The 25,683-nt window shown below is 34.0% G+C and overlaps 1 protein-coding gene across 6 annotated transcripts in view; it reads right to left on the bottom strand.

Annotated features, from left to right (window-relative positions):
* The window catches only part of PRLR (prolactin receptor), a 141,468-nt gene that overhangs the window by 108,140 nt on the left and 7,645 nt on the right, over positions 1-25,683 (bottom strand). For 5 of the 6 annotated variants that reach the window (XM_079329854.1, XM_079329851.1, XM_079329855.1 and 2 more), the window contains exons 3-4: positions 12,814-12,907; positions 11,182-11,266 (exon numbers count right to left, since the gene is read on the bottom strand). The gene's annotated coding sequence lies outside the window, so the exon portion shown is untranslated. Of the gene's footprint in view, positions 1-11,181; positions 11,267-12,530; positions 12,591-12,813; positions 12,908-25,683 lie in introns of all 6 variants that reach the window. The other variant, XM_079329847.1, reaches the window with a different exon arrangement.

Below are 25,683 nucleotides of genomic sequence, written 5' to 3'. Positions count from 1 at the left end.
TTGCAATCTGACAACATTGCAAATTAGTTCAGTTCACCGTGGGAAAAGCTGCAGAACAGAACAGCCAGCACAACACAAGATAAGTGAATATTAAATGCCAGCTAAACAGACAATTCATTATCATAATTTCCATAGTATCTTAGAAAAGTAACAAGTCATACAAAAACAAGAAATGCTGAATCAATGTCCTCCTCAGATTCAGTTACCCCATTCTCTCACAGTTGCTACTGGCTCAGACAATTCAATGGATTCTATGAACATTAAGATGGTTTCCAATGAAAATGAGACAACAAATCTATAACTCTAATACTGTGCCTCTTCCTTAACTATTAGAATCAATTCAATAGCACAGTATTTTGTTTTGGCATCAATAAAAACATTTGAATTGTATCACTCATCCCTAGATTTCTGAGAGGAGCAGTTTAACAAGTAACTTATACATGTGAAGTAATCTACAAAATGGAACAAAAGGAATTTAGGAGAGATAAGAAAGATAAAGAACACAAGAAAACACAAGTATTTTTTAATTATGGAAAATAATTGAAAAATTTGATAAATATACTTGGACAAAGAATAATTTTATTTTTTCTTCTCTTTTAAAACACAACAGGACAATTGGCTGCATTGTTTCAAAGTGACTTATGATGATTTTAAACAGATGAAAATTCAGTCAGACTTATCAATTTAGACTATCTTCTAATAATACTCCCAGTTAGAAAAAAAGAAATGAAAATCAATACACTCGCTCAGAAGAAGCAGAAGTTATATGCAAATTCTATACTCAGTGATCCTGGTATAATCATTCTTCCATTAATAGTAGAGGTTTTAATCACATCCTTTCAAGACCTGAAGAGCTGTTCAAAAAACAAGACTACAAATCTGAAGTCTTATCAACTTTATTTATTTTATTTATTTTACTTTTTTTTCAGAAAAAGTAAAATTCACTATGTATTTAAATAATACTTGGTACAAATTGGTTATATTAGACCCTATGTAAATGTAGAATTATCAGTAAAGACACAATTGTAAAGGGAAAGCAAATCAGTGTCATTAGTAGACGGTTTATGCTTAGGAAAATCCCAAAATCCAAAGGAACAGATTTCATGGTGGCACAGGAACCATTGGAGAGTCCTAAGAATAAGAATCAGTCTTGAACACTTTGATGGGCTGGATGAACTCAATGAGCTGTAATCAAAGCCTTGATGCCCAAATGGAGACCCTAAGAGAGTCTTGAGAGGTGGGTCAGTGTGAACCTTGTGAACTTCAACACAGCCAAATGCAAGGTCCTGCATCTGGGTCACAGTGATCACAAACACAAATACAGCCTGGGAGGAGGATGGATTGAGAGCACACCTATGGAGAAGGATTTGGGTTGTAAGTGGATGAGGAGTCCAACATAACCCAGTGACATGTGCTTGCAAGCCCAGAAAGTGTTGTGGGCTGCATCCAAAGAACGATGTCGCCAGAAGATCAAGGAAAGTCATTCTCCTCCCTACTCTGATCTTGCAAGACTCCACCTGGATTGGTGCATCCATCTCTCCAATATAGGGACACAGACCAGCTGGTGTCAAGCTAAGAGAGTTGGGGACATTCAGCCTGGAAAAGAAAAGGCTTTGGGGACACCGCAGAGCAGGCTTCCATTAGATAAAAGATGGAAGAATGGAAAGGGAGTTTTTACATGGGCATATAGTGCCAGGAAAAGGGGGAGTGTCATTAAACTGAAAGAATGTAAGTTTATATTACACATTAGGGAAAAATCCTTTACTGGGAGGGTCGTCAGGCATTGGAACAGGTTGCCCAGAGAAGATATGGATCCCCTATCCCTGACACTGTTCAAGGCCGAGCTGGAAGAGGCTTTGAGAAATCTGGTGTAGTGACAAGTATCCCTGTCCATGACAGGAGGGCTGGAACTAGGTGATATTTAAGGTACCTTCCAAAACAAACAATTCTATGATTCTCTGATAATAAGATGGACCAGGTGATCATTGTAGGTCCCTTTCCTATTCAACCAAAGAATAGCAGAACTTAAAACACAGTTCTGTTTACATTTTTGACCATGGATTGGCAAATATTTGCAGGCCATTAGCATCCTAGCCAATTCCTTTCATCAAGGTAGTCTATAGCAGACATCTACTGCAGACAAGTCAAGGAAAAGAAATTTACAGGGAATTTTTACCAGAAATGAAGTAATCAAAGACATTAACACAGCCGCATGGGAAAGCTGAGTTGAACACTACTAGGAAAAGAAATTGCAGCATTATAAAATAGATTAAAATATTTATTTTTAAAAACCCTGCCAGACCTGTTTCTGGAATTGTCAAAATGCCAGTGAATAGATGGGAAATTTAAACATAACCTTGTTAAGAAAATGTGATGCAGCAGAGTCATGTACATATGCCAGATTATATTAAAGGTTTACATGCGGCTCACATAGTCAGTAAAGCAGGAATTTACATATCTAATACCTGTTATTCCTGCAGACCTAACACTTGTTATAACCAGTCTAAGTTTCTGCCTTAGTCAAAATTGAAGTATGATATTTGAAAGGAGTTTTATAGCAAAAAAAATATGTTTGACTTGCAGAAGTAGAGTATCATTTGTGTCTAGTACAGTGAAAAATATACATGTGATTAGTTTTTTCCTCTGGGTTCTGCTGAAGCGTACATATTGTATTTTTAGAAGATTCAAAAGTTACATAATTTGAAAATTCTTGGACGAAGTTCCAGGGCAACATTTACCTTGTGCATAATGGATGTCTCCTGCTAGACAGTGTAGGACCCATAAAATACACCTAATATCATAGACTAAGGAATTCAGTAGGTTTGCAAGCCACGGTCCTGAGCACTTAAGAACATATCAGACACCCAACTAAAGGGACAACTGGATTGAAAATATCTACTTGCCTAACTGTGATTCTGGTTCTGCAAACACCACATCCCTCTTTTAAATAGGGTGTTTGTGACCTCAACTCTTAGGAGTTCTATTATCCTAAACAAAGAAGAATCTCCTGGGAGAAGCAAGTAAAGCTGAGATAACAGCAAGAACCTCTAGTCCAATCTCACAAGCACCAGTGTATAAGACATGCAAGTTGACTGTGCTTTGTATCTGAGCTCTGCTCTGTTACCAAGAGAACACTCACAGATTTCATTTCCACTTTGAAAATCACATTAGCAAATACAATTTTCTTGGTAACTACATATCAGTGGACATTGAAAGGAAAAAACCCAACTACTTTTACCTATAATGAAGATGAAATCAAATGCATAGAAAGAAATACTATGAAAGAAACCTACTAACAAAAAATCCCCCTCTTTAATACAAATGCACTAAGAATTAGAATTAGAACAGTTTTATCAGTGTACCTATGGACTACGGGAATCAAAGACATATCTATATTAGTATTACTAATTTCAGTTTAAAAAAACCTCTATCAAAAAACCCCCCAAAACTAAACCAACCAACAAAAAAACAAACAAAAAACCCAAGCCCCTGGAGGTTTACAAAAATAACAGAAGGAATTCACACTGGAATTTTAATACAATATTACAAATACAAGGAAAAATACCATACAAAAGAGGAAAAAAGAAATAACAATAGGGGCTTATAAAACAACAAATGATGCAGAGAAAATATACTGGGCTGCTATGACTCAGAAACTGTAAATTCCAAAATGCAAAAAGAAATGCCAAAAGTCAGCACTGCAGTGCTTGTCTTGTTTACTACCAGAGGCTGAACATGGAGCTTTTCAGATACCTCATATCAGAACTCTTATGACTGTGACCTAACCTGTGTATCAGGACATGCAATTAACATCACTCAATATCCCAAAAGTCTCGTGTTTCCCCTTCCACTATACATAAGATTCTCACTATGCTCTCAACAGATGCGATCATATCCTCTCCCTAAAATTTTATCCTGAATTTTATCCAATTTCTTTTTTGCACTTGCTCAGGCAATATCAATCAAATTCTGACTATTCAGAAGACACTGTCAGCTACTGGTTTCACTGTCAATTTGTAAGCCTCTCTGTATTTTTTCCTTCCAATGGTCATAGTGTTCTTTACTCAAGAGAACTAAAAACTTTCACCATTTCTTCATTTTCTCCACTGCATTCAACTGAGCAGTCTCTTTGCATGTCAATCAAGCCTCACCAAAAGAAAGACCTAACATGAAATCTTCTGTATTAAGGTGATTATTCCTTATATGCAACATTCTTGCCTTTTTCTCTGTAGAATGGGTTACGAACTCCAACCACAGACTGAATACAGGAAAAAATGAACGGCTTTGATCCATTGCAGCCATTTCTGTGGTTTTGTGCCTTAAAGCACTTAAATATATTTTCCTGAGGAAGCAGAACAGTTTTATGTTAGCAACCATGTGCCTCAATACAAATTCCAAGCAACAAGCACTGAAATAATCACCTTCTTGGATGTAGGCCTGTTAATACCCTTGAAAAACAGAACTGGTAATCCAAATGAGCCTCTATGTGTTTTAGTCAGGCTGAAGCAGGCTGACTATTATTACTTCTGAAGAATGTAATATCTCTCAGAGGAAGCATCACCAGTATTTAATCAGTTTTATCTAAACTGCAGACTCAAAATGGGGACAGCAAAGAATGTTAGCAAATCAGTTGAATTTTTCTCTATTTTTCTATTAATAATTTTCTGGATTTGATTATATCAGTTCTGAAACATTAAAATGAAAAAACAGTGCTCCAAATAAAAGTAATAATGGAAAACTTGCATGTTTTGTATTATTTCAATCAATAATCTGCAAAAGTACACAACACTTAGCCAGAGATCAAAAAGCCCAAGAGATATTGAGGCTACCCTAAACACCTCCTTTTGAAACTCTCTGAAAATGAAATTCTAATGGTAGCACGTCATGCATTGCTGGCAAGTATTACCAGCTTTCACAGGTAATTAAGCCAAACTACTTTGATTGTGAAATGAAACACCTTCCCTATACATAGAGGACAGTGTGAGAGCCACACTTCAGTGCAGAGCTACATCTTCATTGTTCTGTACATCTGCAGCAGCCTCCTTGCCCCCTGAGCTGGATGTGGACAGGAATGGGAGGAAGCATTTAGCTACTACTCCGTATTTAAAGTCACTTCTTGTGTCCTGAAAGCCATAAGGGAGCACCCCTAAGCACTGTCTAGCTTGTGTGCTGCTTGTTGGATCACAGTAAGCCTCAAGGCAACATGCTGTCAAGCAGTTTGCTTTTGAGCATATGAATTCAAAGATAGTGATAACAGTCTTACAATTGAAGTTTTGGGTTGATTCTACATCTAAGTTTAAACTGGGTTGTAAATTTAAAATCACTATTTCAATGTAAACCACACATACTTGCACAAAAACCACACCCATAGTGAGCTGATTTTAAAGAATATCCATAGATGTTAAAGACTATGGCTATTTTTCTGTTTGCTTGATTATTTTTGTATACAAAACACAAGTAAAATAAATACTAATAGGGCAAATGATAAAAGATGCAGTCAAATATGCAGAGGAATGAATACCAATATGTTGATATAAATATTTTGCACCATTTTCAATAGCAAAAATGCGGGAAGCAATGTGAAAAATAGTGAGATACTCTTGGTTAGTTGTTACAGTCTTTGGTTGCTTTTAGGATTATCTATCTCTTGCTACTTATTATTGCAGTGACACAAAGATAGCTACTATAAACACATTCAGTTGTTCATGAGTAGCTGCTGTGGCAGACAGTCTTTGACTTAAAACAGATGGGCAACAGCATATTGCTATATGTCCTTTTTTAAGGAAATCACATATCAGTTAATTAATGTACCCACCGTAGCATCTGTATTTCATAACTGAAAAAGTGTGTTCCAAGGCTGAGTGTTTCATTGCATATTCAGAAAGTGATTTAGGGTTACTAAGTTACCTTCATGAGAAATTTAACTCTTAAATGTCTAGATCAGAAGCCTAAAGGTAAATTACAAAAGAAAAAAAGCATAGAAAAAGAAAGCATCCAATATACAGATTTAAACATTTGTCTTATGTACAGTGCTCCAAATTCAAAATATTACAATGCAGTCCAGAAATAATCAATACTGACTATTCCAATAAACACATAATCTCGTAACAGCAATAGAATTAATGTTCCATAATCTGTGGAGATATATATCACATAAATTCATTTTGAGAAGATCACTGAACTAAATTAGAGCTTGGACATTATGCTTTTATTTATTTCAAATAAAATGACAGTTCTCTGTTCAGTCTTTTGACAATAGCAACCTAAACACCTGAAGTCTTCCATAACCTAATTTTTTTCCTGGGGTTTTGTTTTCAATATATCAAAAATGTGAAAATTTTGATTTTGTATACTGTTCTTGTATTTTACAGTACTGTCAATAGCTATATATGATGAAAAAAGAAGAAAAATCAGACATGATTAGAGTAATGCAAGTCTAGTTCCAGTTTCCCCCATATTGATATTACAGAATTAAACTGACTTCACATTAATATTTTTCCAATGTCTACTTCTAAATTCATGTCTGAATTTGATCAAACAAATTAGATGTTCATGATATATTGTATTTAGAATATACAGACCAAAGTTACACCAGTAATCTAAAATTGAATGAGAAAACTGTATTTGCAAGCATTTGACATGGAAGAACAGATATCTACCAAACAAGTGGGAACACCTGGACATGCAGCTTTGGGCCATGCACAGATGGCCTGCTGTAAATCGACAGCTTCAGAAATATCTTAGACTTGTTATGCACTCATGGATCAGTTGCACAGCACATGTACAGGGAGGATGACATGTCCTGGATTCACCTAATGCACTTCATGAGCTGGGAAAGGCTCATCTCCTCTTTGTCCACAAACAAAACAAATGGGGAGGATGCTGCTGCTATCACTATTGCTCAGGATTGCAAATTATCCAAGAAAGTAGAAGGGTAGTGGACAATTTGCAGTAATTTACTGGAACACTGTTAAACTAGTTAATTGGTTTAAAGAAAGGAAAAAAAATTGGATTCTACTTACTGTTTTCTAAATTAGTCATTACTGGTGAAGGTCATTCATATTAGTGAGGTCTAATAGAGGGTGGACCAAGTGAAAATGAGGACAGATTTATTTGTACAAAATTAGGAAAAATGCAAGAAGTGGAAAAAGTTTGAGATGCAGATAATATATTAAAAAAAGTATTCAGCTCTGTACCGAACATGAAAACTAAAAGTAAAAAATTAATAACGGAAGAAGAAACAGGAATGAAAAAGGTACATGTTTCCTAATCTTTTAACTTTGCAAATTAATGTTGTGTTTTTCATCACAGTGCATTTTACTCCCAGAACTTAAGCTGCAGTCTTTTAAGTCAACTTCTGCATGTATTCTAAAAACTTTGATGTAGTTCTGTTCTTAAATATGTAAGCATTAAATATTTCAAGTATTGAATATGGTCTCATCTCTAACTTCTATTGCACGTTTTATATAGTTAAGAAAGCTGACATCATTTTGAACTCACAGAAGTGGCCAATTATTCACTGTCCTCTTGCTCAATTTATTTCTCTGTTCTGATAGAAATATCTTATTAGGAAAGAGGCTACTCTCATAAATGAAGCAATGAAATCAGGTCAACTTCAAATTTTCTGTAATGGCTTTAAATATGCTTCAAAAAGCCTGAACTCACTTTGATAAGAGTTTTCTTATAAAAAAATACAGGAAAAAAGTTACAGAAATTTTCTGTAACTTTGATGAAATGGCAAAGATAATAATTTTGAGAAAATCACCCAGTTATTTTAAATATTCAGATATAAAAAATAATGAAATGCAGGAGCACTGATAAAAAGGAGTGGGGACAGCAGGAAAGAATAATCAAAATTAACAAAATCTGCTGGCTTTGGCCAGAGATTTAGATTAATCTAAAGGAAAAAAACCAAAGCACTAAGTAAGAATATTTATCAAAAGGTAATGTTAAAAGTCAAGCCATTATCATAATCAGACATCTCATTTCACACTTTGCTCAGATGCTCCATCCCAGCATAAGACATGGGACAAGTATCAGATTGAAAAAGATAAATTTGGCACTGTCTGCACATGAACTAAGACTGATTTTAATTCTTTTTTTTTTCATAAAGGACATGTAACTCAAGAGATATTTGAAAAGAATATAATGGTTGTTATACCCAGATTAATAATAAAAACTCATAGCTAATTAAGACAGACATTAAATCACATTTGATGTTACACAACAATACAAGAATAAAAAGAAAAATAAACTCCACATCTTATTTTTTATGAAAATTCAACTAATGTATAGCATTCTGAGTTAGAAAAAGTAGAAATAATTGAATGCTTAAGCTGAAAAAGTTTAACTTCTTTTCATACAAAAAACTGGAATTAAATAATATGTGTATATTGGAGATTTACTTTAGTAACACATGCATCAATATTTACTGCTAAAGAACATTGTGCTGAAAACTGTTGGCAACTAATCCACACCCCAGATTGCTATAAACTTTGTTTCTTATCCCTGCAACTTTAATGTACTTTTATATTGGTATATTTTCGTGTGAATTTTCAACAAAGATAAAAGAGACTCCAGCATTCATCATAATTTAATTACCTCTTCCACATTCATAGCTTACATGAAAACTTTTCTATCATTTAGTTTATAAAGATTTTACTTACACAAACAAGATTCTTTTTAATCCATCTAACTGAGAAATGCATTCACTTCTTAGAATAACTCCAAGTCTGATACTTATACCAGGCACACTGCAGGTAGGCTTTTACTTGTGCATATCTCCCTCACTGCTGAGGGACACTTGCAAAGTGAAGAACTGACAGGTCTTGATCCTGCTAAGGTCACAGGGACTTAGCTATATTATAGCTTTGCTTAATCCTCATTGGTTTTGCCTACTGAGCACAAGGCTGTTTCCCTGACAACACAACAGCAGTTACCACAGTATCCAGAAACACATATGATGTCCAGGTTTAAGGTATATCCCACCTGAAAATATGTTATTTAATGCTGTTTTGTATAGGTCACTGTAGGGAAAAAAATAAAAGCTGTGAAGATCTTCTGTACGCTCTTACTTCTGTTAAGCTTGTTACTATTCCTTCAAGGACATTCCCTAACTAGGTTGAACACTTCTGAAACTCAGTTCTTGAATTAGTGAGTACATGGAGCAAAAGTCACACTAAGAAGCCATGGAATGTAAGGGAATTTCTGAATGTTTATATAAATCCCTGTCAAGTGTGAAATATAACATGAGAGAGAAAAAAAAAATTGCTTGAAAATTTAACAAGAGGGCAATAATTGCTAGCATAGAAAGGAAGGGACCACCTGGGGTTTAAAGTGGGAAGCGTGGGAAAAGTTTAAAGGTGGATATAGAAATGAGATGGTGAGAAACTACACCCTGCAGCAATATTTTGCATAAATACAGATGGCTATACATGGACGATGGCTATGATTTCCAGTTCAAAAGAAAGATTTTACAATAGTTAAGATAAAGTGTGAAACAAGAGAAGACAAACACATCAGATGTGTAGCTCAATCCAGAAGCTGTGATTCTAGAAATATTCTTCAGTAACTAACAGAAAAAAAAAAAAAACAACCCCAAAACCACTTAGACAGTAAATCTAGCCAGATAATTTCTTGCACTTCACCAAAAGCAAGCAGTACTACAACACATATAATAGATCCTATATAAAATCACTTCATTAGTTTAAATTTGTTTATACAATGCTGACAGGGTAAGTCTGACGGGGGCAGATTACTTACCTGGCCACATATTAACCAATTAATTATGAATGCAAAATGTTGTTATAAATTTTTTCTTGTGTGCACTGGCTAATGCAACAGAAATGCACTATGTGATCATGTGTGCTCTAACTCCATTTGCACTAGGTAAATTGTAACTGAAACTTTATGCAAGAAATGCTCACTGATAGGTGTCTTGAGTGATTTCAGCTGAGAGGAAGTCAGACTAAAGAGAGGAAAGGAGCACACAGTAGCTTGACCTCATGGTTAATGGAGGAATGTCCAAGCCTGAGTGAGGCATTGCAATGGGCTTTCCAGTAAAAAACAATTAGAGTACAAGGATTTAATCAATTGACAAAACAGCAGTTTGTTTCTAAGCAACACAGGTCACCAAGAAGACATCACTCCACTCATGTAATTGTTTTCCTATTGAATATAGTTGTACATCAGCTTTCAATTTTCTTTTTGAAATACCTCAAGAGTACAAGCTTATGTGACAAAAATGGTCTGGCTAGCACAAACTATGAAGACCATTTCCCATGGCACTGACCTGTATCTTGAGGAACAGTGGTTTGAAACGTGAAGAAAATTATTGTGGGGTTTGGGGGAGTCTCTTTGGCTTTGCTTAGTTAGTTCTGTTTTAGAACTCCAAGCAAACAATGATGAAGAGTTCATCTGACTGGCCCACATTTGTCAATTTAGCCCTGGGAGGTGGAAAAATTATGAATTCTATCGCTTTCAGAAGAGAAGTAGAATGTATAATTTGACTTATTTTCCTACAGACTATATATCAAATAAATCAATAAATAAATAATAAAGTAAACCAGAACCATTGAAAGAATGCAATAAGAGAAATAACATCAATTTTCTTAGATGCTATGATAGTACTGTGATCCACAAGATGTAGCAGGCATGGCAGTATAACCACAGTTAGTCAAATAGTATTGGCTGAGTACCATTTTTACTTTTAGTCTCCTCATGGTTCATGTTTTTGAGTAAAACTGTCAAAGGTTATTTTGAATAAAATAATGCTTATACAAAATTGTTAGCAATTATTTGCTCATTTCAGCTCTGAGAAAGATTTTACTTACACAGGTGACAGAACCACACAAAATGTGGCCATTGAAAATACAATGAAAAGAAACTAAGGGGCTTTTGGAAAATGCCAGACTATTTAAATGATTCTTTAAAAGAGTGTTCAGTCTGTAAAGATGATGAGCAGCTTGCACGATCAATGCTCTATACAATCACTGTTATAAAATATTTTACATATTTTAAAAATAATGTTTACATGCAACTAAACCATTAATTAGGCATTTAAAGCCCTAATGATGAAAGAGTTTCATCTAGGAGTTAGACTTTTATAAGAAAAACAACATGTTTATAAGAAAAACGACTACATGTAGATAGACAGCTAACATTATTAGACAAAGTACTTACAGCCAAAACCCAGTGTTAATTCTTAGGAAGTTTGAAACAGGTAACAGTTGCAAACACAGTTGTGCTGACATCATGTACTTCATGTCTGTACAAAAGAAAAGAAAGAAATTACAGTTAGGAAAGGAAGCTAATTTTCAGAACTACCTTAAAATTTAATTAATTAATTATCATAAATACCTTTTCAGCTGCAAAACACAGAAAAAAAAAACCCCCTACAAATGCTTAAAAAAGAATAATGACTGGCATGACAAATCTAAACTTAAAATTATTTTAAAATAATTACTATTGAATAAACAACAAAGATTTCAAATTCGTTCCTTTTGGACGATTACTGAGCAGGATAAAAGCAAAGCTAAAAGGATACAGGGCTTTCTACAACAGGAGGAGGAATAAGAAATTGGAAAAGACAGTGATCAAACAGAACACAAGCACACTCAAGGTTAGTTCATGAATAATAGCAAGATTCTCACATGGTAGCTCATGCTCACAGCCACTCTAGAGGAACCCTGAGTCCTTATGTTCCTACAATATTCATGTAAGAATTAAGATAGAAATTATGTTAAAATATATTTGTACTAATATTAATGTATGGAAAACAATGGAAGTTACACTAAAAACCAAGTTCCAAATAACATATTGATCACACTTGATACTTTATTACAGTAAGGACTTCACTGAATGGCATTTTTAGTATATATGAAGGCAACACTTGTCAGTTAACTGAGAATCATTAGAGCTATGAACACTTCCTTCAAATACTCAGGCTACTCAGGATTCCAAATCCCCACTTCTTGTTCTTAAACAACTTATTTATTACCTCTTTTTTGAAGAGGGGGTTCTATCAATATAGGTAGCCAAGAAATTCCTCAAAAATTATATTATCTATTTCCTTAACTTTCTATGGATGTCTTTTAATCATAGTGTAACACAGCTCAGTTGAAAGATTGCATTTGTGAGATAGATTCTGTGCTTGTACTGTGTTAACATGGACATTGAACTGAAACTCGTCAGACTTTTCTGATTCATACACAGAATTAAATGTTTCTTTTCTTCTAAAGACTCTGATAATCTCCTCATATTCTCTATAATTTATATATGAGAATTCGTTGATTTCTTTCCTATGAGATCACTTCTTTTCCTGCATCCATTAATGATTAGATCCTTCCAGACTACTGGGACTTAAACATTGAAATATGAATTTGACAACTCCAGAACGATTAAATTATTTAAACAACACAACAAGATTCCAGAACTTCAGCCAACAAGAACATTTATTTTCAAATGCTCAAAATACTGTAAATGCACAAACTAACAATGCAAAGAAAGTAACAATAAGCAGTCACACATACCTCAAGGTTAGGTCAGCTGCAATAATTTGTCAAAGTTACAAGTCTAATTAAAATTTTTAGCTGAAAAAGTAATGAAGTAAGGTTTCAATTAATTTTTTTTCAAAACACCTTATGTTTTTTAACATTTTTTGCATCTATTAAACCAACTTCAATTTTAAAATTAAATTAAAATTATCTCCATGATTTTAAAGAATTTAATCAAAACAAAGCATTATTAAATTTACAGAAAACAGTATGTTTTCATTGTCTACATAGGAAAAAAAAAAGAGACTAAATAACTTACATCATGTTGCACAGTTTGGTGGCCCGAGCAAGAGAAGGATTTGTTTCACACCTTTTGTTTCAAAATCTCTAAGTATTCTTTCAGGCTCCTTTTCCTGAAAGAAAAGTTAAGCACAGGTTAAAAAAGGACCACCAGACACAGACACTAAAATCAGGCATAAAATTATCTATTTCCTAAAGATGGATGTAGTTTTCAGCATTAGAGACTGTAATCTTTAATGTGAAGATGATAGACTTTTCTTTTTTCATAGTTAATGATGCCTTTCTAAGTGTGCTGAGGTAATTATTAGAAGTAATAACAAAACCAAACAATCCAAATTACCAGCATCTCCATATATCTGTCATAAAAGTTTTCAATCACTGCCATTTCAATTTCTATTTTTCCATCACAATTACTGTTCCTTACAGCAACTACTTTAACATATGCAAGAAATCTCCACTAATCTTAACAGTTTTACAGTAGTAATTCATGTCAAACTACCTGCTTGTCTATATATTTGTTGTTCGTACTTTTTCTACAAGAGAAAATTTTTTTGATTGCAGAGTTAGAAAGGTAAGGCATAATTTGCCCCTTTTCAACAGAGGAATGAACAGAGTGATTTTGCAATCAGTACATTGTACAAGGAAGCATGGACACACAATGATGTTTTTGACCTCACCAATCTCCCAGTAGAATAAGCCTTATAAAACCAGTCTTAAAAACAGTCTTAGCAGAGTCTCAAACTCTACATCCAAGGTATATGCCATTTAGATATTTTAAAATTTCATCATCCTTCTAGATGCAAGTGAAGAAATATAATCTACACACAGTCTTACACAGCCTGTAAAATGTGACAGACTGAGGGATTGTCTCTGGTTGATAAAATTAACCATTTCATAGAACATTAAAAACTCTTTATTAGCAACTGATTAAAACAAAACAAACTATCAAAGATTTTGTAGACTTCATTTCTCTATTTGCACTGAGAAGGCTGCTAAAATTTTACAAATTTTAAATGGCATACTTAATTGCAGAAGAGTTTGAGACTCTTCTCAGAGAGTCAACTCAGAGTTGTTTATAAAACACAATATTGTTTGTACAATGAATATATTTCAACACAGTGCAACAAATCTATTACATTTTCATATTAAGAGAAAGTTTAAACAGTATTGAACATCTTGCATCTTTTTTCACTTTCAGATTCAAATAACACAATGAGCTGAATGCCAGGAAATTCATACTTATAACCATTTCAGTGCTGTTAACTTAAAAACCAAGTATGTTATATTGAGATTATTAATTATTCTGTAATCAATGTCTGGAAAGTCCAGGAATGTAGTGTTCAATGATCTGAAATTATTAAAGACCTCCAACTGAAAGATAAAAGCCCATATGAATGACTAAAAAAACCCAAAACAACCCGCCCACAAATAGCTTTTTCCTATTCTGCTGACTATGTACCAACAGATTTTTTGCAATCTTGATGTTCTTACTGTCTGTAAAATAGTGACAGAATCAGAAAGACTTGAGGTAATATATCTTCCAACAAGGTATTTGTTTCCTATGTCAGTCTGCTGAATGTTATTATATAGAGAGGTCATTCCTTCCTAAGCAGAGGGATAAATACATTTACAACCGGTCAGTAGCCATCTCATCTGTAAGATGCTGAATGCAGGAAAAGTCAAGACACACAGTGATAAAGCATAGGACTTAATAAGAAATACAGGATTCTCAACATGAGGAAAACAAAGGAATTTTTGTGATAGGTAAGAAACTGTTCTACTTGCATAAGCTGATCACAAGAACTACCACAAGGAAATACCTTATTTTCAAGTTTGCTTTGCCTAGGCTGTTCTATTTCAACCTCCAGAACAATACAAATCTGTCTTTAACATTCCTTTCTGTTATCACACCCCAGTTACTGTTGCCTACTCCTTTCACTTGAACTAGCAAGCTACATTATTCCAACTTCTGTCACTACTGCTGCCTCCTCAAACCAAGTGACTCTGTGATCCACTGGCTTTCTTATTTCATGTCTCTTGAATGGCTCCCAACTCTATGCTCCTCATTCACTCAGTTTTTAAGCTCATCATCTCAGCTGCATGGAACTTCTTTTTGAGACAGAAATGCTATACTTGTAATGGAAAACAGCTTACCTTTTAGTTTTTAATCTGAAGGGGCAGGATACCTCCTGCCTTGTATATTGGCTTTCATATATGCAAAAAATATTCTTGCAGTACGTGTCCTATTCATATTTTTTCTTTTTTATTTAACAGTAAGAAGAGGTTCAGTTCAGTCTTCATCAGACCTGAATTTTTCAAAGGTTTGTAGCAAAGTCCAACTCAACAAAACTGTATTTCCAGAAGAGGTGACTTATCATTCATGAGGATCATTTCACTGGAATTAGCACTCACTATTTTGGAGAAGATACATTAATGGAAAAACCCAGAGAAGGAAAAAATGAACAAGCTGCTCCTTAGATCTCTTTCTGTGAAAAGTACAAACCAGCATATTTGCTATCCTTGGTTGGCACAAAAAATTAAATAATAATTCTTCATATCAGCTGCCTAGAACATACGTGGCAATTTCTGTTCCCTGGGGAAAGAAAATTTTAATTCAACCTGCTTCAAGACTGATCACATTAGTTAAGCCATGTCATTATGATGGCTAACAGCCAAATTTCTGTCCCAGTCATACACATGGAGGTGTAATGATGATGGATCTGCTGTGTCATTCACCTACAAACTATTTATCTATTGTGATAACTATGAATGCAAATAATACTATATGCAAAGACAGAGATACATAGTTTTTCTCACTGCTGTCTCAAAGACTGGAGAAGATTCAATGGCCAACAAATAATGAAAGAGTGTATGATTACATGTGCAAAACTTTTGATAATTTTGCCCAGTGTAGAAAACTTCTGCTGTGTATTTTAAATGGCAGACTAATAGAGATGAGGAAAAGGTGTAGCTGTTTTTTTCACAAACAAATCTATAATTAAATGCAATTGAGGACTAAAACGAACATGAATTATTTCTAATATTAACTGCCACAAATGCTTAGCCCAATTGATGTCTGAAGAGCAATTGGCATTATCTACAGATCACTACTGATGTGATTAACATATCAATAACTTGTACTAATATTGCTGGAGAGGATTAATTAAATTATGCTACTATTTCATGTTCCTTTTTTAGTTCTGTTGTTACTCCAAGTAGACTTCTATAAATCAAAAAAGAGAAAGATGAATTTAAGAAAAAAGCTATGGTTATAGAAAGCAAACCCCACGTGTAACATAAAAAGTGCATTCTATATGAAAATCACTGTTGATTTTAAATACATCTCTTTGGCTTTCAATGTTTACAAATAATTTTTTCTGAGTAGATCCAGTTCATCACATCAAACATACTCTGAAAATGCTCCTCAGGATTAAGAGGAAGCTGCCTAGGACATAGTCAATTCATACATTGATACATCTCTTCAAAATCAAGACCAAATAATGGATTGAGATTTGTCATTATTATGCTATCCAATTTGGTTTTGACTCCAGAGTTGCAAACATTTCTTCAGATTTCAAGAACAAATTCTGACTCATCACATATGGGGACAGTCTGAGGTACAGCAGAAAAACTCTGCTTACCAGTGTGTACTTTATTCATGCACCCAGACCTGGCTACTGACGTTCTTTTACAAGCTATGAAAAAGTCAGTCTTAATCCTGACCACAATTTGCACTTTTACTCACCTTATGGGCACCAAAGTGCTCTATAAATAAAGCACTACACAAAGCCATTTAGATTCAACCATTAGAATATAAAATCACCACCCACTTTGTTCATGCAAATAAGGAGTAAAGGGAGTCAATGGAAATTAACTTGTATTGACTTATATTTCTGTACCAAATTATTTATCTAATCATTGTGAGACTACATGGCTGTGTTTGCCTGACAGGAATATTACTTCCAGTGATTTGGGGACTGTGCATGGAAAGCAGGAAAAATATTTTGCTTAGTGTTTAAGACAAATTACTTCTGCTTTTCATGCTCCTCAAAGGCTAACCCAACTAGTCTTACAGGTACACAATTCCTTATTAGTTTATAAAATAATCACTATTATGGCTGTGCCTGCATCAAATTTTCCCTTGATTTAAAAATCATGTACCTCACTTCAGGAAGAAGTAATTAACAGACAGTCCATCATCTCTTAGAGCAGGTTATTCTCCTCATACACAGTTAAATTACACTGTACCAATTCATTTTTGCACCAGCTTAATAACTGAAAATATTCAAAGGACAGTAAAAGCCATTATTTCTTTCTCAACATCAATACAGTATTATGAAAGAAAACCTTCAAGTTTGAAAATAAGCAGATTCTTATGCCAGTTCAAAATTAATTTTCCCTTTCCAATATTATTGCTGTTTCGTCTTTTGACAGTGACTACTTGTAAAGAGAAGATAAAGGTTTTCTCTCAGGGCCAAGAAAAGCAATTGCAAGTTGCATGTCATTCCCATTTTAATTTTTTAAATGTACATTTTAAAATATGTTTTATGCAGTAAACAAAAAAAAACCATTGAATAAGTGTGGTGGTGCACTCCACCTGGCTTCACTGTGATCTCAGAAACCCTCATTAGGCCTCAGCCCTGACAGCACCTGCACTAACCTCTTGAGCTGATTAAAAATACTATCTGTGCCCAAGAACTTGTACTGTCTAGCACAAACCACTTTGGAAACTTATTTTCCTTGTCTGAATTACAACTTCAGTGGAACAACGTTTTTGCAACTGAAGTTACTAACCTGAACTCTGGCCAAGATTGAAGATTATTATGATTTAAGCCAATTCTCTTGTGACCCTAGAAACAGTGATCCTCAGCAGACCCTTCCTTTCAGAAGTAATTTCTTTTCAGAACATATTGTTAGACTGGAATTCATTGGAATGAACTGCCAGGAGTCTGGAGTCACCATCCCTGAAGGTGTTAAAGAAACAACAGATGTGGCACTAAGTGCCATGGTCTAGCATCCAGGTGGTGACCAGTCAAGAGGTTGAAGCTGATGATCTCAGAGGTGTTTCGCAACCTCATAAATAATTCTGAGCTCTTTTGGCCTGCAATGGTCCGTGATCAGCAAATTGCTCTGAGGGGGGCACCTCTCAGCAAGCTGCTGTACTCGGAGGACCAGTGAACAATGGCAATGGATCCTGGGCTGATAACCCCACTCCTTGAGGCTCAGCCTAGCCAGAGGATGCAAAAGCACCCAATGTGAGTATTTCCCTGACCTTCAGGGAAAGTTTTCACAAGTGATTACCTTCTCTATACACCTTCAGGTCTACATGTGTGCAGAAGTGAATAAGCAAAAGAAAATGTACTGAAAATGTTGCTCTCTTAGATTGTTAAATAATTTAGGTCTGTAGGCTGAGGTGAATTACTGTTGTGCTTACAATGAAGTATATAGAATCTTTTGATAGATTATTTAAATATCAACTGAATGTGCTATTAAGCTTAAGTGCTGTTAAAACCTTTAGGCCTAAATCATTAGTCAAGTCTGGGCCAAGTGCTCTAGTACACATCTTGTGACCCTACACAACTGCCTCTCTTACTCGTTTTTTACCCTTAATCCTTTTCTACTCTTGCCCTTCCTTCATCCCCAGCCTACACATAAATATATTTAGGTTGGCTTTAGTTTTAGGTTGATTGATTTTAGGTTCTAGTCCAATTTTTCCTGTGTGTACTTTAACCACTGAGTAAGTAGAAACCTTCCTGGCAAACATTGTTGCATCTTCACTTAAATATTAAACCTGCCTTGGCCACCACCTTTGCTGGTGATTCTTTGAGTAATCTAAAATACTTACATGCAACAGTAAACTGGTAATGGTGAGCTACAGATTTATAAGGAGACATAACATAAAAGGTATAATATTATGTATGTATGAGTTACATATGCTTATATAGACACAGATACATATACAGATAAAAATAGACATATTCACTAAAATTTATTCTGAAATATTGAAAAAATTTACACACCTGATCTATCAATGTTAAAGAAAAATCCCATCATGATGCAAATACACATCTGCCTTGACAATCACATCATCTGCCCCAATATTTTATTGGTATTTGTGCAAAAAAGCCCATATTCTTGAAAAAAGCCAGGGAGCTCCTTAACTTTCCATTACAGCAAAGTATAGAAAAAGCAACCAAGAAAAAAATATGTAAAACCATGTTTGTTTGTAATAATATTAAATTTAGCACTTCATCAAGTAAATTAAGAAACTAAGGTATATACAAAAAGTAATTTAACAGCAAATGCATAGGTAAAATTTTAAAGATTATGTAAGTCCTTCAGACTGACCAAAGTAAGATGAAAGCAAGAAATAAACAAAACACAGAAAGTAATAGGAGAGCACTAGACTGATGATTCTCTTTTAGTTTAACTTCTTTTATGAAAACATTTTACAGTCTAACTTAAAATTAAAGAAAAAGATGGTAACACTACATTCCCTTCCAACGATGTAAAACAGTTCAGTTGCAGGGCATTGGAACTAGATGGTCTTTAAGGTCCCTTCCACCTCAAACCATTGTATGGTGCTATGAAATTATAACAAACATATTAAACTTAAAACCAATGAAAAGGCTGCTGGGCAAGATCACCAAAGCAGCACAGTTTAGGCAATAACAAATATAAGGTCTCTATCTGCTACAACTGCTAGGTTAAGATGTTGTGATTTCAGAGATTGTCCTTCGGTCAAAAAATTGACTACACCCTATTTTAGTAGGGACAACAAAATAAATGGATAGCTCAGTATCCAGCTGTGCACAGCACACTGACAATTAGTTCCAAGTTACATCAATTAATGAGCTGCAACCAAATAAAAAAAAAAAGCTAAAAGTCAAATGCTAAATTAAGAAAGAAACAACAAATTATAAAAAATGGTTAAACTTTCACCTCACACATGTTCTCAGGCATCAGCATCCTCTGTATTTAACTCCTATCACAAATGGATTTCTGAGTCATGGAATGCAATAAATGGTAATTAACAGCAATAACTATAAATTGCAATGTATAACTTCCTACTTCATTTAAACATATAATCTGCCTATACTAGCAACAAAAAGGACCACACCTGACGCAAATGAGACCCAGCATATTGATCATAATGTGAAGTCAGACTGGTTCCTAGAGATTCAGCTACTGTCATTTTGTTGCAAGGACTAATTTTTTGTGTCACAGCATTAGATTGTATTTTCTTTATTTTAAAAAAGCATGAAATTAGTTACACAATTAACAAGTTACCAAATTAAGAGAAAAAAATCCCCTAATTCAGAAAGACAAAATTTCATATTGCACCCAATTTTAAATTGTAAATAAAAAAATACTAAGTGTGTAAGAACAGAAATAAAATCATTCACATATATGAAAAAACTCCCAAGTTTACAACTTGACTGAAAGCAAATCTTCACATTCAGTGTTACAGTACTGTAGGCAAAATATTACAAGAAAATAGAAATTCTTTTAAGTAGACTACACTGTTTCTCAACAATAATGACTATGTATCTGTTCTGTGCAGGAGCCATAACAGTATAAGCAGTTATATTACTGGAGCACAAAAAACATTTAGGCTCTAAGTCTGTGTGACTGGGATATGGGTATGGCAAATATGGTCATTTTGCCATTGAAATAATTCATTGTAAAATCCTTTCTTAGATTTTTAGGTTACTGGCATTTTAAGGACTGAGCAAGGAAATACATTAATCTTCTCCAGCTAAACAAATAGACCTCACTTCCTTTCTCTCTCAAAACAGTTTTAATTTTAATTGGTTATGAATGGACTGAACTAAAAGGCCTGTGTTTAATCTATTTTATTATTTTATTGATTGTTTTTCCACACAGCTTCACACCTAAGATTCTAGAAAAAGTGTTTATTTTTTCCCCCAAGAGCATTAACCAGAACCTCTTGCTCCAATTTGTTCATGTTCACGATTACTACTCATTGCTGACATTCTCTGGGAAAGTGGCATTCCTACTCTGTGAGGCACGTCCTATCCAGAAAAACTGCTTTAATGAGAATTGCTTCATTAATGCTTGTGTAATCTCTATCCTGAACTTGATTATTAATGATTTTATCTTACTGCTTTACATACTTGCTGGCTTGAAGGTGTTGAACTGTTTCCAAGCTTTCAATGTGCTAGCAATACAGAATGAATGTGTTTCATATTACATAATGAAAGTTCTTATCATACATCAGTAGTTTTTGAGAACACTGTGATAAATCCAGGTCCACTAAGCAGTTTGCTAGCAAATTTCTGTTTATCTTAACAAAATTTTAACTGTGATATAGCTTCCTTTTTAAGATGTCACTAATGACAACACTTCACAAAATTGTAAGCACAGCATTTTAGGACCTCAGGCTTAATTTATTTGATCACACATAATTTTTTCATTGTAAATATTTTTTTTGGCTGCTCTAGATCAGCAGATTGTTAAAGAGTTGGTGATAGGATTTGCTAGACTCTATAACTGTAGGGCAGAATTATTTCTCCTAAACTCATATATTGTCTTCTTTCTTTTTGTAGGTATTTCATATATTTAGATTAGGATTTTTACTTACATTGATAAGACCTGATGTAAAACTCACACATCACAGAATCATCAGGGATGGAAAAGACCTCCAAGATCATCCAATCCAACTGTCAACAGAGTACCACCATTATCACCCCAAGTGCCATATCCAGGCACCTCTCATACAAAACCATTGCAAAAAATTAATTAGTTTTACAGACTGATTAACATATATAAGAATTTTTGGTCTTCTAGTATTTCTGAGATAAAAAATACATATGAAAAGAATTGGAATCTCAGCTGAGTAAAGCAGGAAAAAAAAGTCCCCTCCCCTCTTCAGTGAGGAAATAGACAACTTAGAAAAATGAGGGATAGCAGAAGGAAATGTGAAGGACAATAAGCATGTCTTGCATAAAAGAAAAGAAAAGCTGGTAGAAATAAAGCTAGTATGATTCTGGAGTACTTACAACCTCACAAGAACAGTTGTCAGTAAAAATTATAGTAGTATTAGTTGAATAATAAGGAGGAAAACAAGATCATAACAGAAAGCAGAGGCTAGAGAAATATTAATAAGATTCAGCTAGGGTCTGAAATGGAACTTCTGTAAGAATGAGAGTGGGTTTTCTACCATATTTTGTGTTTAGCAGTTTTGGTCTTTCACACCACAGGGTTTGAATTAATACTCCATTTACTTCTGAAACACTATTTCAGAGAACTACAATTACAGCATTGCAAATGTAAATGGACTATATGTGGAATACAAACACCTGGTTATCTAAACATAAGGATAAATAAGACTTGCAAAAGGAATAATATGACATAGTATCTACAGTTGTCTTAAGAACTTCTTGACCAATACAAGGATAATGGATGCAAAAGAAGAAATTAAATAATCTAGATTTTTGCTCTCTCTCTCTCCATTTCTCTCTCTTAATGCTTTATGTTTCAACTCCACGAGCTTAGAAACTGAGACAAGTCTTACAACTACAAGAAAATAATCCAGAGTCCAAATAGTGACATGACACCAACCAGACAGGGTCAGATCACATTGAGGATGAAGAGAACAACTGTAACTTTCTCATCAGGGTAACTGGGAAGCAGGAGCATCTTATGATGGGATTAACTTTTGAAAAAGTAAAATATGGATAACCATTATAGGTCAGCATAAATTTCTAAAGAGCATGCTTAAAGGTTATGGCTCTACATGATAGCCCAGACTGTTACAATGTGAGTGGACAAGTGAACTCACAACAGATTAACAGAATTCTGCAAGAATACTTCCTAAGCATTATCATTCATCTTATGTCTCTATCATATTTATTTTACTGATTATGACTTGATTTGGATTAAAACCAAAATGTCCCTCAACTTCAAATTGTTTTCTCCGTTAAGTAACATAAATATTCAAAGATCTCTCACTAAACCAAACTGTAATTACAATTAACTAACTCCTTATACAGATTTGACATTTTCATTATTCAGTAATTACATAATTTATTCTTTCAGTATTTGTCCTGAATTTCCTGTAGTTTATCACATTGCAAAACATGATTTTTTTTTCTGTTTGTTGAATTCCACATTACAATTTATGGCTTCATAAAACATGGCTGAACCACACCTGCATACTCTGAACAGTTTAAGGGATCCTCCCTGAAAATGAATGATCAACAATAAGATCTTCTTCACAAGTGAGGATATGTTCATCATAGAGAAAACAAATGCTATAAAGATGAATGGAAAAAAATGAACCATATTTAAAAGTTTCTGTTGTGTAATTCAGACAGAGTATAATAAATTATAAGGTTCAACAAAACAAGAAGTTACAATTACTGAAAGTCTATACTCCTAGGAGATGCTGTTCTACATGCTGACATGTTATACACAGGATGGAAGTACTTACCTTAACCTCAGAAAAAGACTGGATGTAGTAGCTCACAAAAACAGAAGTGAAAGGGACAACAGAAACAAACTATTTAAGTGTCAAAACCTCTCATGAAGAAAGCAATGTTACTACCTCTGTTTCAAGAGAAGTAAGAGATATTTAATAAAAATGCTATAGTCTTTTTCTTCTTCTGCACAAACAAATCTAAATGATACACAGCATTGAACAACAGACAAGAATAGAGTATTTCAGTTATGAGTGACCCATAAAATGTTTAAAGAAGCTGTACTTCTGTAGTTATTTAAATTTCAACAATGCCATGATGAAAGAAAAACAATTAAAACAGTGAATCACGTTTAAAATTCAGAGGGAAAAGTAATTATTTTATTTTCTATTGTAATAAGTAACTTTATGGGATAAATACTACACTGGAGCAGTAAGAATGCAATCATTATTTTTTTGTTTATTTATCATTTGAAACATTGAACAATGCGTTTGCAAAACAACTTTCAAAATCTCTGTATGTTTTCAAAAAATATTTGAAAGCAAAACACCTGTGCTTGCACATCCACACACAATCTACACCTAATTTTGTTATGAATCTTCATTTATTTTTTAGTTATATTTGACTTTTTATATCTGGTTCTTCTCTTACCATGGAACCCAAACTGTTAAAAACACTCATTAAAAGGGATTGTTGAAGAGAGGTTCCCTAGGCAGCTAATTACAAGCAGCAGCTGTGTAACATCATAAACAGAATTATGTGCATCTTAGGTTCCATGTCCCATATTATGCAGTATACTATTAAATTTTATTTACATAATCTATACACAAATACAGGGTTAATTTGATGCTGTATCAGATGTAAAATCTGTCAGATACATTTATTTCTTGTTTCAAAATTAGATTAATTTTTCTGTGCTTAACCTGGCCCATTTAATCAATATCATGCATTAATCCAGTAAAAAAAAAGTAATTCAAACCAAAACACAGAATCTAATTGATTTAAAATAAGTTTATTTGTGCTTGCCTTTTATAGCTTTGTGCCTTCTTTTATTCCAAATACAATGATAAAGAATTATATGCCGATAGAAAACAAAAATATACACTCAATCTTGGAAAGACACCTTTCTCAAAGTGGAGGATCAGAGCTATTCTGTTCCAGTAAGATTCTTCTGATTTGTGCAGCAAATATTAATCATGTTTCAATTTAATGAAAGAAATTTATGCTGCTATCCAATGGTAAACTGACTAAAAGATAGATTAAATCCACTTCACTTACATATCTTATTAGTTACCAGGCAAGACAATTTTTGCCACAGAAAACATGAAAAATTTAGTTTTTAAAATGGAAAAGAAAGAAGAATTAATTAAATTGTTATGAACAGCAAGAATTCTTCTTAAGTCTATAGTAAATTTTCTAATCCTCTACTGAACAGAATTACAAAGAAAGAAGAAATTTTACTACCATCTTGTAAGTGTTTGTATAAGAAAACACCTAATACCCACTATTTTAACTGCAGCTCAAATAACTTGAATAGTACAGCCTGAGCATCTGTATCTCTTATTGCCAAAGTGAAGCAACAATATAGTGAGAGGTATAAAAAGACAAAGGGCAGAATGAGCATTACTGTCAGTAACTACCACGGAAAAGAACAAAGTGTCACCTCTTTACTGACAATGAAGACTGGTCTACCTGAGTATATGCCCAGATTAAGGATACTTCAAATTCAGTAAGGTTTCCAGAAGAGGCAGGAAGAAAAGAGTGCATTCCAACTATTGTTCATGATTCATTCTGACAAATGCTGCTCCTCTGCTGCTAAAAAAGAACTTGTAATTGATATATTTTCTTTGGGAGCACTCATCCTGCATAAAAAGATAAATACACTGACTAGCTCATCCGAAGGTGAAAAAAAAACTTCTGAAACTCAAGGGCAAAACAAGACGTGCTAGACTTCAAATACAAACTGTGCAAAATGAGTTAGAACTTAATGCATATGTTCAGAATAAGACACAACCTACATATGAACATGGGCATAATTATGCAAATTTGAATGTAAATTATCAATGGTTTTCTAAAGTATTTAGTAAACAAATATTCTTTCTAGTAATAAGATTTTTTTTTAAAGCTGGTGTATTCACCAACTGCTTCTGTGTATGCTTTTCTTCAGTTTTAATTTCAAATCTCATTCATATAACATTTCTCTCAGATAAAGCAGGGCATCCATCATCCTTGGGGGAAAGAATTTCAAAACTGCACTCTGCAAAGACACTGATCTGTCCAGATTGCAGGTGCCAAACATCCATATGCCAAAGAGTCTACACACACCTGCAGGAAAGGTGCTGAAGGGGTTTTGGGTCTACCACTCTCCACATGATTCAAATGAAAAAAAGGGATAAATTTTTGCCATTGAACCAAAAGAACAATTCTAACAGTTTCTACCATCATTT

The sequence above is a fragment of the Erithacus rubecula genome (assembly GCF_903797595.1).
Source record: "Erithacus rubecula genome assembly, chromosome: Z".
Lineage (NCBI taxonomy): Eukaryota > Metazoa > Chordata > Aves > Passeriformes > Muscicapidae > Erithacus > Erithacus rubecula.
Note: the sequence above shows the minus strand (reverse complement) of the source record. Positions and strands in the feature narration are given on the sequence as shown.